General features: G+C 44.0%; 2 protein-coding genes across 11 annotated transcripts in view; one reads left to right on the top strand and one right to left on the bottom strand.

Annotated features, from left to right (window-relative positions):
• Window positions 1-1,575, bottom strand: part of LOC109576737 (vesicle-associated membrane protein-associated protein B-like) — a 174,623-nt gene extending 173,048 nt beyond the window's left edge. For all 4 annotated transcript variants that reach the window (XR_011563295.1, XR_011563294.1, XR_011563296.1 and 1 more), the window contains exon 1: window positions 1,458-1,575. The gene's annotated coding sequence lies outside the window, so the exon portion shown is untranslated. The remainder of the gene's footprint in view (window positions 1-1,457) is intronic.
• The window catches only part of CARMIL1 (capping protein regulator and myosin 1 linker 1), a 306,964-nt gene that overhangs the window by 113,569 nt on the left and 180,530 nt on the right, over window positions 1-12,865 (top strand). The window lies entirely within an intron of this gene.

Below are 12,865 nucleotides of genomic sequence, written 5' to 3'. Positions count from 1 at the left end.
GCAACTAAGCAAAAATTCTTACCTCAGGAGTATGCTGTTGGCTTTTGCCATTTCCTCTGTCTGGCCCACTTGTTCAAGATGTCCACCTAACTCATTTCTTCACTTCTTTTAGTCCTTTTTCAACATGATTTCGTAATGAGGTCTCACCAAACTATTTAAAAATGTCACCAACACCACCCCTTCTCCAGTCCCCATACAACCCTCATTCTTCACTTCCCCTACTAGGCTTTTCTCCACAACACTTATCACCATCTGACATACCTCAGTGTGTGTGTGTGTGTGCGTGCGTGCGTGCGTGCTTTTCTCCACAACACTTATCACCATCTGACATACCTCAGTGTGTGTGTGTGTGTGTGCTTTTCTCCACAACACTTATCACCATCTGACATACCTCAGTGTGTGTGTGTGTGTGTGTGTGTGTGGTCTGTCTCCTCCCAGTAGAATATACACTGTTTGAAGGCAATGCTTTATGTCTTTTTCATCTTTAGTGTCTGCAAGGTAGACCCTCAATGATAATCTAATGAATGAAAGAAAGACTTAAGTGAATGACAGTTATGATAAATCATGGGCTTTCCAGGTGGTGCTAGTGGTACAGAACCTGCTTGCCAATGCAGGAGACATAAGAGACCAGGGTTCGATCCCTTGGGTGGGAAGATCCCTAGAGGAGAGCATGATAACCCACTCCAGCATTCTTGCCTGGAGAATCCCATGGACAGAGGAGGCTGGCAGGCTGCACTCCATGGCGTCACACAGAGTTGGACACGACTGAAGCGACTTAGCATGCACATGATAAGTAATACCAAAAAGAACAGGATAGATGCATCGAAAAGAGTACTTTTTGGGAACCCAAGTGTGCTAGTTTAATGAGATTCATTTTAGCAAGAGACACAGAAACACAAAGACACACCATCCAGCATCATCTTTCCTCTACCCTGTTCCCCTCTGAGAGGGCTCTGGGATGAGGCTGCGCTCTCTGAGGGCTCTGCCAGGAGCCTATGGACTTCTCCTTCCCACTCTTGAGGGGCCACATAGGGGAGAGTTTGGACCAGGGCTGCAGGAGTTGTATGGGGACAACTTTAAAAAAAAAAAAGGACTTGGGGCTCCAGCTGGGCTGATCCTTCAGCAGAGTAACCAGTCCTTCAAGATGACCATGACACTCGAAGGCAGGAAAAAGGGTCCCTCTTGGTTGTGGAGCTGGACTCCACGGGTGTGTGCGCTGAGCGAAGGGGAACAGAGCAGGGAAGGGGCCAACCATAGTTTGCTGCCTTAGGAGGGAAGTGATGAGCTATAGAAACAGAAATCTAGAAACATGGAGGCAGAGAGTTCCCTTCCTGCACTGGGAAGCTGGTGATGCCAGACTGGGGCACCGGCCTGTTTTCTGGCATAGCTGGGGAGAGGGGAAAGTTTGGCAATGGTCGGGAGCAAAAACAAACAAAAAAATTAAAGGGATCACTTACAGTTTGCTGGTTCCCACTGAGGCTGGGAGGAGGAGACACAAACAAGCAGAGAGTCACTTGCTCACTTCTAGTTAAAGGGCGGAGCAGTAGCAGTGTTCAGGGGAGGCCAGCTTTTCACTTCCTCCCATCGTGCAAAGACTGGGTTTAGCTTCAAGAGCTCTGCCCCCAGCTTTCGCTTCATCTTGCAACTTTGAGCCGTTTGGCACAATGCTTGGGTGGGGTTCTTTGAACAGATGAGTGATATTCCTGTGTTCCCAGAGCAAAAACGTTTCTCCGTATAGCAAATTTCATTTATCTGAAGCTTCAAGAAGGAAAAACATGCTCTATTTTTTAAAATAGGTTTCCTCTTTTTGCCATGTCCTTTCATTATGCACTGGTTTTTTAAAGGATAAATTTTCTTCTGTTTAAATGGTCTATTAATTGTCACTAAAATAACATGTGATTTTTTCCCCCTATATTTTGTGTGAAGTCTGCCTGTCAGTACCCCAACCCACCCTTTGTAAATTGTTTTGTTGATTTAACTGTTTGCTCTGTTGGCACAATCAAGGGCAAAATCAAGATCTAGAAAGCCTTAGGACACCTGAAATCATTTATTGGAATGGATTTTGCTTTCCCTGCCTCCATTGCTAGAAATGGTATTGCCAGCCTGTGGGAGTTGCAGAAGACTAGAGTCTTTCTGGAGTGAATTTATGAGTAAAGAAGTTCTTTGAACACAGTAGGCAAAAGCAGGGATGTCAGCATTTGGCATTTCTAGAACTTTCCTCTGTTTAGGTTATCTTTTTCTTTTTCTATTTCTCTTTCTTTTGGCAGCTGAGTTGGGGATCAGCTAGTATTAATGTATCTGTTTGAACTGGGTTGAGGTGAGCTGCAAACAACAAATTTTCAGGTACTTCCCATATAGGATATGACTATTAAATAGGAAGGATGTGTCAATTATGTGGTAGGCATCAGGAATAATGAGGCAAAACTGAATTTTTACAATTGGATTCACAATTATAGCAACTTTTTTTTTAACCTTCTGAGATCTTGCATTTTCATAGCTGGAAAGGAGGTAAGGAAGAGGAGTAAACCTTGACAAAGACAGATATGGTCCCTGCTCCCAAGTACCTTACAGTCTGGTGGGGATGGTAGATATTAAATATATAACTCCACTAGTAATTAAAATTGTGATAGCTATTACTGAGGAAAGGAGCAAATACTGTGAGAATATATGATCGGGAGGCCTGCTGTAGTCTGGACTTTGTTAGGGAAGTTCTTTAGGTGGGGCTCTGAAGGATGAGTAGATGTGATCAGGGGAAGGTAAAGCAAAGAGGCAGAAGGAAGAACGGTTGGAGCAGACGGTGGGACCAGCAGAAGGCCAGTATGGCTATAACTGGAGGGGATGGGGTCGGGAAGGAGAGGGAGTGAAACGAGGCTGCAGGTAGAGGCAAGGACCAGCGTAGTCATGCGGAGCCACTAAAGAGCTTGAGTAGAGAAGTGATAGGATAAATGATTGGATGTTTAGAAGATCGCATCAAGATCCTTTATGGGCAGTTGATTTGATGAGGCAAGATGGCTCTGTGGGGAGGCTGCTCAAAGTGTTACAGGAGCAAGATGATGTTGGCCTGGGGTAGAGTCATTGTATTGGAACTGGAGAGAAGTGAGTGGATTTAAGAGATGTTTCAATTGCATTGAACTTGGTGAATGACTGAGATTCCATTGATGATGCCTGGATTTCTGGCTTGAGAAGCTGTATGGATTGCCATGGCTCATTACTGAGCTCAAACGCTTAGTGAGGAACAGATTCTGAAAGAAAGATCACATGCTGAGTTTAAGGGTTGAAGTAGAGTTAGAGCTGATGATTTAAGACAGGTTTGGGCTGCACAGGAACTTGGGAGTCCTCTGGGATTCACTGAAGTCATGGGAGAAAATGGAAGGTAGCAGGGAGTGGGGAATGGACATGACCAGGGAGGTGGGTGGAGAAATCAGTGGAAAAAAGAATTCAAGCACAAGGGGCTATATCAGCGTTAAGGTGGTATCTAGTTCGGCTGTGAAATCTAAGTCAGCTCTGCCCATTACTAAGGAGAAATCTCATTAGGAAATGCTGAAAACTATATGTGGGGCTTAGCAACAAAGAGGTGGTTGGGACCTCAGGGGAGCTGTGGGGACAGAAGCCAGTTTTGAACAATAGGTTGCATTCGAGGCAGAAGAATGAATCAGGTACAGATCCTTTTTTGAGAAGTTAGGAGCAGGGAGGGGGTTAGATGGAGCTACAAGAGGGGTGTAGAATCCAGGATACAGATCTAGATCTTGGGAATCCTGTATCTGGACGTTTAGATATGGAACAGAAGACATAGTTACATAAACCTCTGCAAATGTGGGTGGGGTATAATCCAGAGTCAAGGCAAGGGGATAGGCATTTACCTCCAGCAGTTCAGAAGAAGGGGACAGATGGAGCCTCAGGAGCAGGCAGGTGGGGAGGGTTAGAGTGGGATGGTCAGCGGTACCATTCTGATGAAGTCTGTGTACTCAGTGGCGCAGGAAGGAAGCAGAATCAGTTTGTAGGCTAGCTCTGTTCTCCAGCTGTGCCTGGAAGCCACCATGGCAAGCCTGGGATAGGCAGATGGGTGGGTTCATCCAGGGTTGAGGTTTTTCCTCTGTGGGAGTAATGAAAGGACAGGGAACACACAGACTGAAGGTATTAACAGTAGAGGAATGATTTCAGTGGGGTTTTAATGGGATGAAGATGGCTGGGAGGATGTAGGATGGTCAGTGACCAGCAGTGTTGGGGTAGTGGGCACAGCTGAGTGGAGGAAGACGCATGTACTTTGCTAAGTGTGCGGCGTGTGTATGAATCACCTGGGGATCTTATTAAACTGCAGATCCTGATGCAGTAGGTCTGGATTCCCAGATTATGCATTTCTAACAAGCTCCTAAGTGCTGCTAGCCCCTCTGGTCCTTAGATCACACTGAAGGAGAAATGAGAAGGTGGTGGTCCAAGAATGGGATGCCTGAGCTGGGAATCATAGAGCGGACAGATAGCACAGCCCAGGGAATGACTAAGTGGACCACCAGAAGGTCAAAGAATGAGACGGGCCGGCTGGTCATCAAGTCTCTCAGGATGCGTGACAGTGATGCTAGCACTTACTGTTGGCAACACTGTTCTAGGCACCTCAGGTATAGTCTGTTGTTTAATCCTCACAACGGTCTGCCATGAGGTATTGATACCCATGATGATCCCTTATTTTACAGATAAGGAAAGTGAGACCCAGAGAAACCTTTCCCCAAATCACCCTCACTTGTGAGTGGAGGAGTCAGGATTCACACTGTGGCCATAAAATTCTAGAACATCTTCAGAGTCCAGTGCCCTTATGTGAATGGATGCATTGCTTATCTCTGATGATGGAAGCTGGAGGGGGGATGGTATATAGACATTTTTAGCCAGATGTTAGCATCATCAGTGAATAAAGTTAAGAGAGTGCTAGGGTTTTGGTAAACTATCCCTTTTAATCCTCATCTAGAGCCATACCCATTTTACAGGTAAGAAAAATAAGACTCAGGTTATGTAGTTAAGTGGGAGAGATGGCAAGTGAATTCAAATTGGTCCAAAGCCTCTTCTTCCTCTGTATCAGGTTTCACTCTTATCACCACCCAGACATGGAAGTTCTTTTCTAATTCTCAGATAGGCTATAGTTACCATGGGAATAATTTCTTCCTGCATTGAAAGCTGCATCCTGGAGATGATGTGTGGTAAACAGGTGACTGAGTGGGAGCCAGGGCATCTGGGCTTGGCTCTGTCTCTGACTAGCAGGTGTGCGCATGTGTCTATAGGTCTCAGTTTTTTTTAATCCCTATGGATCCCTTTCAGAGCTGTATTCAATAAGTATGATGTCAGTTAGAATGACTCCTTTCATACTAATGTTTACTATAGACTTAGCACTTGATAACTTGATAGGTAATCCCCGATTCTTACACAAGGTTAAATATTGTCTCTGAATTAGAAATAAGGATACTGCAGCCTGGAGACTTACAGGAACCTGCCAACTTCCTCTCTGCTCACAAAATGCTGAAGCTGGGGTTTCTCTGAGGTTTTTGAATCCAAAGCTCATGTTCTTGCTATCCAAGCTTGCTTCCTCAACCTCTTCTGTATCCTCTTGCTTATGGGTGTAGATGGTGCCATTAGCCAGCTTTATCAAACTTTCAATACCTGGACCCAGAGAAGAAATGCATTTTATGTTGATTTTGAGAAGCAACCCCCCTGCATGCACGTCAGCATGCGCGTGCACACACACACACACACATGCACACATACACATATACACACACATGTGTACCGTGTGCACACTGATACCTCTGAAACAGAAGTTTCATGAAGCAATGCTTATGGTTTGTATTAGCAATGCTCTTAATTTTCTTTTCACTTCCAGTTCAGTTTAATCTATTTTATTAATATGCTTGTTAAACTCTACCGAATTGATTTAACTACCTACCAATGGGCTGTAGCCCTCAGTTTGAAAATTATGTGCACATCCGGATTTCTCAATATAATTACTCCAGATCTTTACCCCCTGCCTCTCCCTGTTTCTTCTTATGGAATGTAATGAAAAATATCTCTCGACCTGATAATTTCTGTAACAGTGTTAAATCTAAATCAATGCTTGCCCTCACCCATCTGCCATCCATACATCTGTAGAGTGAAAAACTATTTCATATATTTGTCCTGAGAGCAGGAATGAAAATGTATGCTTTTTTTCTTGCTGAAAATACTAATTAACAAAAAGTGAAAAATGAGGAAGTGACATTTGTCCCTCCTGGACTTGAGAAGATGGGGATAGAAGAACCTCTCTTGTGGGCTGATAAATTGAAAGGGTGTAGGGTGGGGAGGGACCGCAGTATTAGAATTCTGGTAAATGATGAGTGAAACTTACTTCATGTTCATCTGTGCCATATAGCTGTCTAACTACTATTACCGTTGGACTTGTCCAAGGCTGTGTGTTTATTGGACTCCTTTATGTACCAGGTCTTGTTCTGAGTACCTCACCTGTTATCTCAGCAGTTGTATTGTCTCCATGTTTTTACAGGTGGGGAGACCAAGGCATGGAGAGGTTAAGTGACCTGCCCAAGGTCACACAGCTAGTAGGGATTGGTCTCGGGGGGATTCATATCCAGGGAGGCTGCCCCTGGAGCTCATGGTCTTTATCATTAAGCTGTAACTGTCACATCTTTCAGGTAATTCTTTGTTAGGCACCATGCCCAGAACAGGGTTCTCACTTCTGGGTTTTGAATCCTGAGAAGAATCACACAGGGAAGAAAAATGGTTGGTATCCATTCACTCCACAAGGGCTGCCAGAAGGGACTTACCACTTGAGGGAAGAAGTTCTTGCTTCTCAAATTGGTAGAGTTGATTTAGTTTCTTTCTCTCTTGAGCTCTGGTTTTTAATTTAAAAGAAAACCAACAACTTTCAAAAAAAAAATGAGAGCTACCCATTTCCTTTAAATAAATTTATTTGTGCTTAAAATTTCACTGTCAGAGAAAAAAACAAAAATGGGAACCCTGATAAATGCAGACAGTTGTTTGACTCTTCCTGGTCTGTTTTCTCATCTTTAAAATAAAGGAATTGCATACGCCCATCCCTAGATCCCTCTTAACTGTGATCTTTCGCTAGAATTGGGTGCTAGTGACTCATGACATTTTCAGGAAGAGACCAGCTGGCCCCATGTTAGGGAAACAGGAGAAGGTTTGTTAACGTGACCTTTGCATTCATGTTGTATGTTTTCTATATGTTTTACATGACTGTGATTCTACTGTTGGTGAATTCATTTAAACCATAAACATAACAATGGTGACTAGCAGAGGTTCCTTCCCAAGCGTGCCTCGTGCAGACCACGGAGACCTCAGTGCTGAGAGGTCTGGGCAGAAACTCTGTGCCAGGTGAGTACCTTAACGTGACCTTCCTGGACCTGGCACTAGGAGTTAGATTCATCTTCACTCTTAGCCTAAGAAGTGGTCCCATTCCAGGGATTATGATCACGCCATTATTCTGCCTTTAAAAGCATGTCATTATCAAAGAATCAGTACGACCCATTCCAGAGTTTTGTATCAGACAGTGCTTTGAAAAGAAGATCTGAAATGTCAATGACATCAAGAAGACTTGAAGTTGTTTGAAAGTAGCCGTGTGTTCATCCGTGGGAAAAAATTAGAGATGCTTGTTTTCTTTCACGCTTTGATGAAGCCTTACAACTTGCAATAAAGGGACTGTGGGAAGAATGAAGCAATTGTTTCTGACAAGCTGTATGTAAACATTGCATTTCTGCATAATGACATAAATAACCAGGTGAAAAGAAATGGATTTGCACAGGTGTTAGAGTACAAAGGTTTCCCCTGAAACTAGACATCTGAAGACAAAAACCCACCTCCAGTGGCTCTCTCCTACCCGCCAATTGAGGGAACATCTGTCCTTCCTGGAAGGAGAGACCCATGGAGGAGTTAATTCCTCTCAGCAAGTATTTACTGGTGACTTACATTCCTGGCAGTCCACGCAGAGCAAAGAGAAGCAGGGTCTGAGAACTGGGCAGACCCACAGTGGGTCTGAGCCATAACCCAGCGTGTAGGAAGGTAACTCAGACATCTGTTCCAACCCCCTTATTTTAAGCTTGGGTGACTTGAGATCCACACAGATAGTTAACTTGTTCAGACTCAGGTCATTTGTCTAGCTTGAGATCAGACCCAGCCTAAATCTAGGAACTCTGTTCTTAGTATAATTGACATGAGTAATATTATTATAATATTGTAATATAAATAATAAGAAACACCTGCTTTCCATACGCTGGCCCCTTCTGTATGCTGTCAGTACTTTACATACGTTTACTTAGTGACACGCAGTGACTCATTTAACCCTCATGGCTCCCTGAGGTATACATCATTGCTTCTATTTTACAGAAGAGGAAACTGAGGCAATGAGAAAGGGAAGTAGTTTGCCCCAAGTCACGCAGATAGTAAATGGTGACGTTTGGATCAAAACCCAGGCAACCTGATCCCAGAGTTTCCCCTCTAAACCACTAGGCAAGGGGTCAGCAAACCTATACTTTCTGTAAAGGACCAACCGGATAGTAAATATTTTCGGCTTTGTGAGCCATAAGCATCTCTGTTGCATCTGCTCAGCTCTGTCTTCGTAGTGTGAAAGCAGCTGGAGACCACCAGTTAAATGAATGGGTGTGGCCTTGTCCCAATAAAACTTTATTTATAAAAACAGGCGGGGCTGGATCTGTAGTTTTCAGATCCTACACTGGACTATGCCACCTCCTAGGGCACACTTATAAATGGCATTAGGAGAGATACAGATGTCTGAGGAGTGTGGTGATCTGGTTTTACAAGGCATTTGGGGCCAGAAATTGCACTAAAACAGTATGGTTTTTGTATTCCTTTTGGGTCTAGTGTCCTGCTTTGGCCAGAGAGAGTGATGGTCATCAAAGCCGTGTGCAGTGGGTTGTTAGGAGGCTGAGAGTCAGAAGAGGCTTTTTATTCTCCCTCAGCTTTCTGGTGACCTTGCACAAGTCCCTTAGCACCTGTCACTCAGAACTCTCCTCAATGGTGATAGCATTCCTTGCCACCTGTCCCTCTCCTTCTCTGAAGTGTATGTCTTGGATTAATGAAGTCTTGTCCGAGATGTACTTGGAGCTGTGAGTTTGGGAGAGAGGAAACGTAGTAAGTGACAGTCATCGTTTAGCTTGCTTGCACATGAGCATTTTGGGGATATGGGACCATCGATCTTACGTTTGGCAGGAAGAGCCCAGTTTTAAATGAAAGGCACTTTTGGTAATGTGCGGGAGAGAATGTGGACGGAGGGGCCATAAATTTATGTGTTGCCTATGCAGTGGTAGACTTTAGGTAATGGCATTCTTTAGAGGGTGAAACATACTTATTTCTGTTTTTAGCAAGTGTGCAATGAGAGGATTCCATGGCCTACCTCATTATGTATCATCTCCGTAAGGAAATTTAGGCTTCTCTGCTAAACTGTGCGTCTTAACATGAGGGAGGATTTTTATAAATGTTTCCAAGTGAAATTTTGAAGTTAAAAGTTGAACCAAGAAGCCTCAAAGGGAACCAAGCTGCTGCTTGCATTTCAATGAAGGGGAGAGGAAATTCATTATAGAGGTTGAAAATGTGGTTTGCATGCTAAGACTCTGGTGGAAGAATGGGCCTCCCGGACCGGGTGGGAGGGAAATTCTAGTTTGCCCTTTGTGGTTAAGGTTTCTTGACTAAGTACACATAGACCTTCTAATGCTCCCCCTGCCTTTTTTTTTCATTTTTTTTAAAGCTTTGTAAGAACATTTTTCTTCAAGTTTAAAGATACATATTGAACTGAAAATTTCAGCTTGTCTCAGAATCTTTGTTTTTTTTCCCCAATTGTTTGTTTTGTTCTCTTGACAAAACTATTTAAAAATTCAGTAGATGTTAATCTTTGGGAATCTAAACTTAAGATGCTCTCACACCAATTAAATTGATATATTCAGTGGAGATGTTCTTGGTACTGGGCTAGGTCTCTATTAATACGGTTGTATCTTACTGTAAACAATAGCATCAATCCTGCAGAGCAACATTCTTCTGGTTCTACAGGTGAGCAGACTGAGAAGCTAACTCTGTGAGAGTGAATCAGCTAGAAAGTGGCAAAGCCATAACTGGATTCTGTCTTCCTAATTCCAAAACCCCAGCAAGTAGGGCGACCAAACGTCCTAGTTTCTGGGATGCAGGATTCTCAGAGCTAAAACTGGAAATGGAGATTGTGGTCACCCTGCCCAGAAGAGGCTTGCTATCCCAAGTGTCAAGGGAGTGCTCACTCATGACCGGGAAGCACGTCCTCATATACCACAGGGGGGTTTTCCTCTGTGATGTCTCCCCTTACCTGCTGGAAGCCACGTGTGTGCACCGTAAGACCTCTAGGGCCACAACTCCTAGGGCATCTTGGCCCCAAAGAGGAAACCTAGGAGCCTGAGTTCGTTGGGATTTCCAGCTTGCTGCTGCTGCTGCTGCTGCTAAGTCGCTTCAGTCGTCCGACTCTGTGTGACCCCATAGATGGTAGCCCACCAGGCTCCCCTGTCCCTGGGACTCTCCAGGCAAGAATACTGGAGTGGGTTGCCATTTCCTTCTCCATTTCCAGCTTGAATGTAGCCCTATTTATCAGTCCAGTTTGGGTTGATAGAGCAAAAGGCACAATTCTTAGAGTGGTAGCATCCATAGTTTTGCACATGTGCTTCAAAATATTGCTATGCTCTTGTGCTCACAAGTGAGCCTATTGTTTGAAAGGCTGGGTAAGCCCTGGAGAATTTTACCCCTTCTATTCCATCTCCTTCCAGGCTTTCTAAGGACAATTCGTTTGCCTTTGGGGATCAGATCTGACCACCAGAAATGGGGGCCAGCTAGCACAAAGCTTCTCCTCTCAAAGCCTGAACGTTTCTTTTCAAGCAAATGATTTTGACCTGTGTCCAGCTGCCAAAGGGCACTGTGTACTTAGGCTGCCTTTAAAATATTTCTAAAGAAAGGTTGGCATGCAGGGCCACAGATTGTGAGCGCTGTTGTTGCCAGAGTGAAAGCAGAAGTGATCATTAGAACATTATGCATCTACATATGGTCAAGAGATTGCTCTTTACGCAAAAGGTGAATCTGTGTGAACACACGTTTTTTTTTTTTTTTCCTGTTTTAAAAAATATACTGAGCCAGGGCCCTGTCAGTGGCCCCTGGAAACCCCCCTGGTGACTTTCCAGGAAAAGACAGATCAAAAGCAGGCAGGGAGGTCACTTGATGCTTCAGCTGACTTGTGGGAGATGTTATTCTCCAAAATGTGATGCTTGTAAATGGATGAAAAGGCCAGCCTGTGCCACCGTGCTGGGATCACTGCCGTGTGTCAGTTACATGGGTGCCTGTTTTGAGATTATTTTTTAAGACTTAGTCATTAGATTCACACAGGGGACCTTGTAATCACTTAATTACCGGTGTGCTTGCTGTATAATGTCAAAAGATGCCTTGTCATTTTTATTTCATGTTTTGTTCAAGTTTCTCTGTGACTGTCCCAAATGAAATACCCTTCAAGAACAAAGTATTTCTTCTGTGATGGGAGCCTGTTTCTGGGAGAAATAAGATACAAGCTCTGGTTGATGAGCAGAGAGAAAGGGCCAGGAAATGAGGGCAGAGCAAAGGGGATGGGAACAAGAGGAGGGGGAAGAGAATGAGAAGCTGGGGTTGGGTGTGGTGGGCATAGCGGTGGCCACAGAAGAGAGGAGAAGTTGAAGGGAGGGCTGGGCAACAGTCCAGGAGATGCACAGATAAGCTGAGAGAGACACATGTAGAATCAGGTAGACAGATCCAAATAGAGACACACACAGATTAACCCACGATCAGAGAGAGGCCCTGGTCTACTGGTCTGGACAGACAGTTAAGAGTGGTCCTTGTTCGTATGTTATGCAATCATCCATCATCTTATTGATGACACTTTTACCTGTTTGCATCTTTCTGGCTTTAAAGATCTATAACTCATCTGTGTTTGTATATGTGCAGACTATTGAGGAAGCCGGCTCTTAGGTGAGATTTGAGAGCCTGTATAAGTAATTAGCATAATCTCTGGGGCCAGACCATCTGTTTGAATCCAAGCCTTGCCACCTACTTGCTTGGTGACTCGGGCAAGTAACATAATCTCTGTATCTCAGTTTCTTCTTAAAATGGAGTTAATAATAGTGTTTACTGCATTGGTTGCTGTGAGGGTTAAAGGAGATGATGTATGGAAACCCGTGGGACCATGGTACCCCACAAGTATCGGCTGGTATTACTACTGTACTTGTAAAATGATCCTGGATGTTGTGGCACCAATTTTCCTCTGATGGCCTGTTCACAGAGGTTAGTATGCTCTTCTGGCTACTGAAGAGGCTTCATGTTCCCATCTGGGGCTTTTGGCACTGACCCTTATTGCCATCTGAGGAGAGAGTGAAAAGGTAGTCATATGCTGTGAATAAAGAGTTTCAGCCTCTAGTCCAGCTCTGGTATGGACTACCTATGAGACAATTTCTTTGGATCTTCTCTCAGATTATGGTCTTTCACTAGGTGATTGATATTGAGTCCTTTCTGGTGTGTGAGTTTTATGATTTGGCTATTATTTTACTTCTATGCAAAAGTTTTGTGGACTTAAGATTCTTGAAAAGATCAGAGATTGATTATACAAGAACCACTGGAATGAAGAAGTGTGTGTGCTGCAGTATACTGTCGACCCTTGAGCAACATGAGTTGAGCTACACATTATATGCAGATATTTTTTAGTAATAAATACTGCAGTACTTACTAGACAGTCCGTGGTTGGTTGAATCCTCAGATGCAGCCAAACTATAGATGCGAAGGGCCCACTCCACTATAAGCTATATGCAGACTAACCCCTGAGTTGGTC

The sequence above is a fragment of the Bos indicus genome, chromosome 23 (assembly GCF_029378745.1).
Source record: "Bos indicus isolate NIAB-ARS_2022 breed Sahiwal x Tharparkar chromosome 23, NIAB-ARS_B.indTharparkar_mat_pri_1.0, whole genome shotgun sequence".
Lineage (NCBI taxonomy): Eukaryota > Metazoa > Chordata > Mammalia > Artiodactyla > Bovidae > Bos > Bos indicus.
Note: the sequence above shows the minus strand (reverse complement) of the source record. Positions and strands in the feature narration are given on the sequence as shown.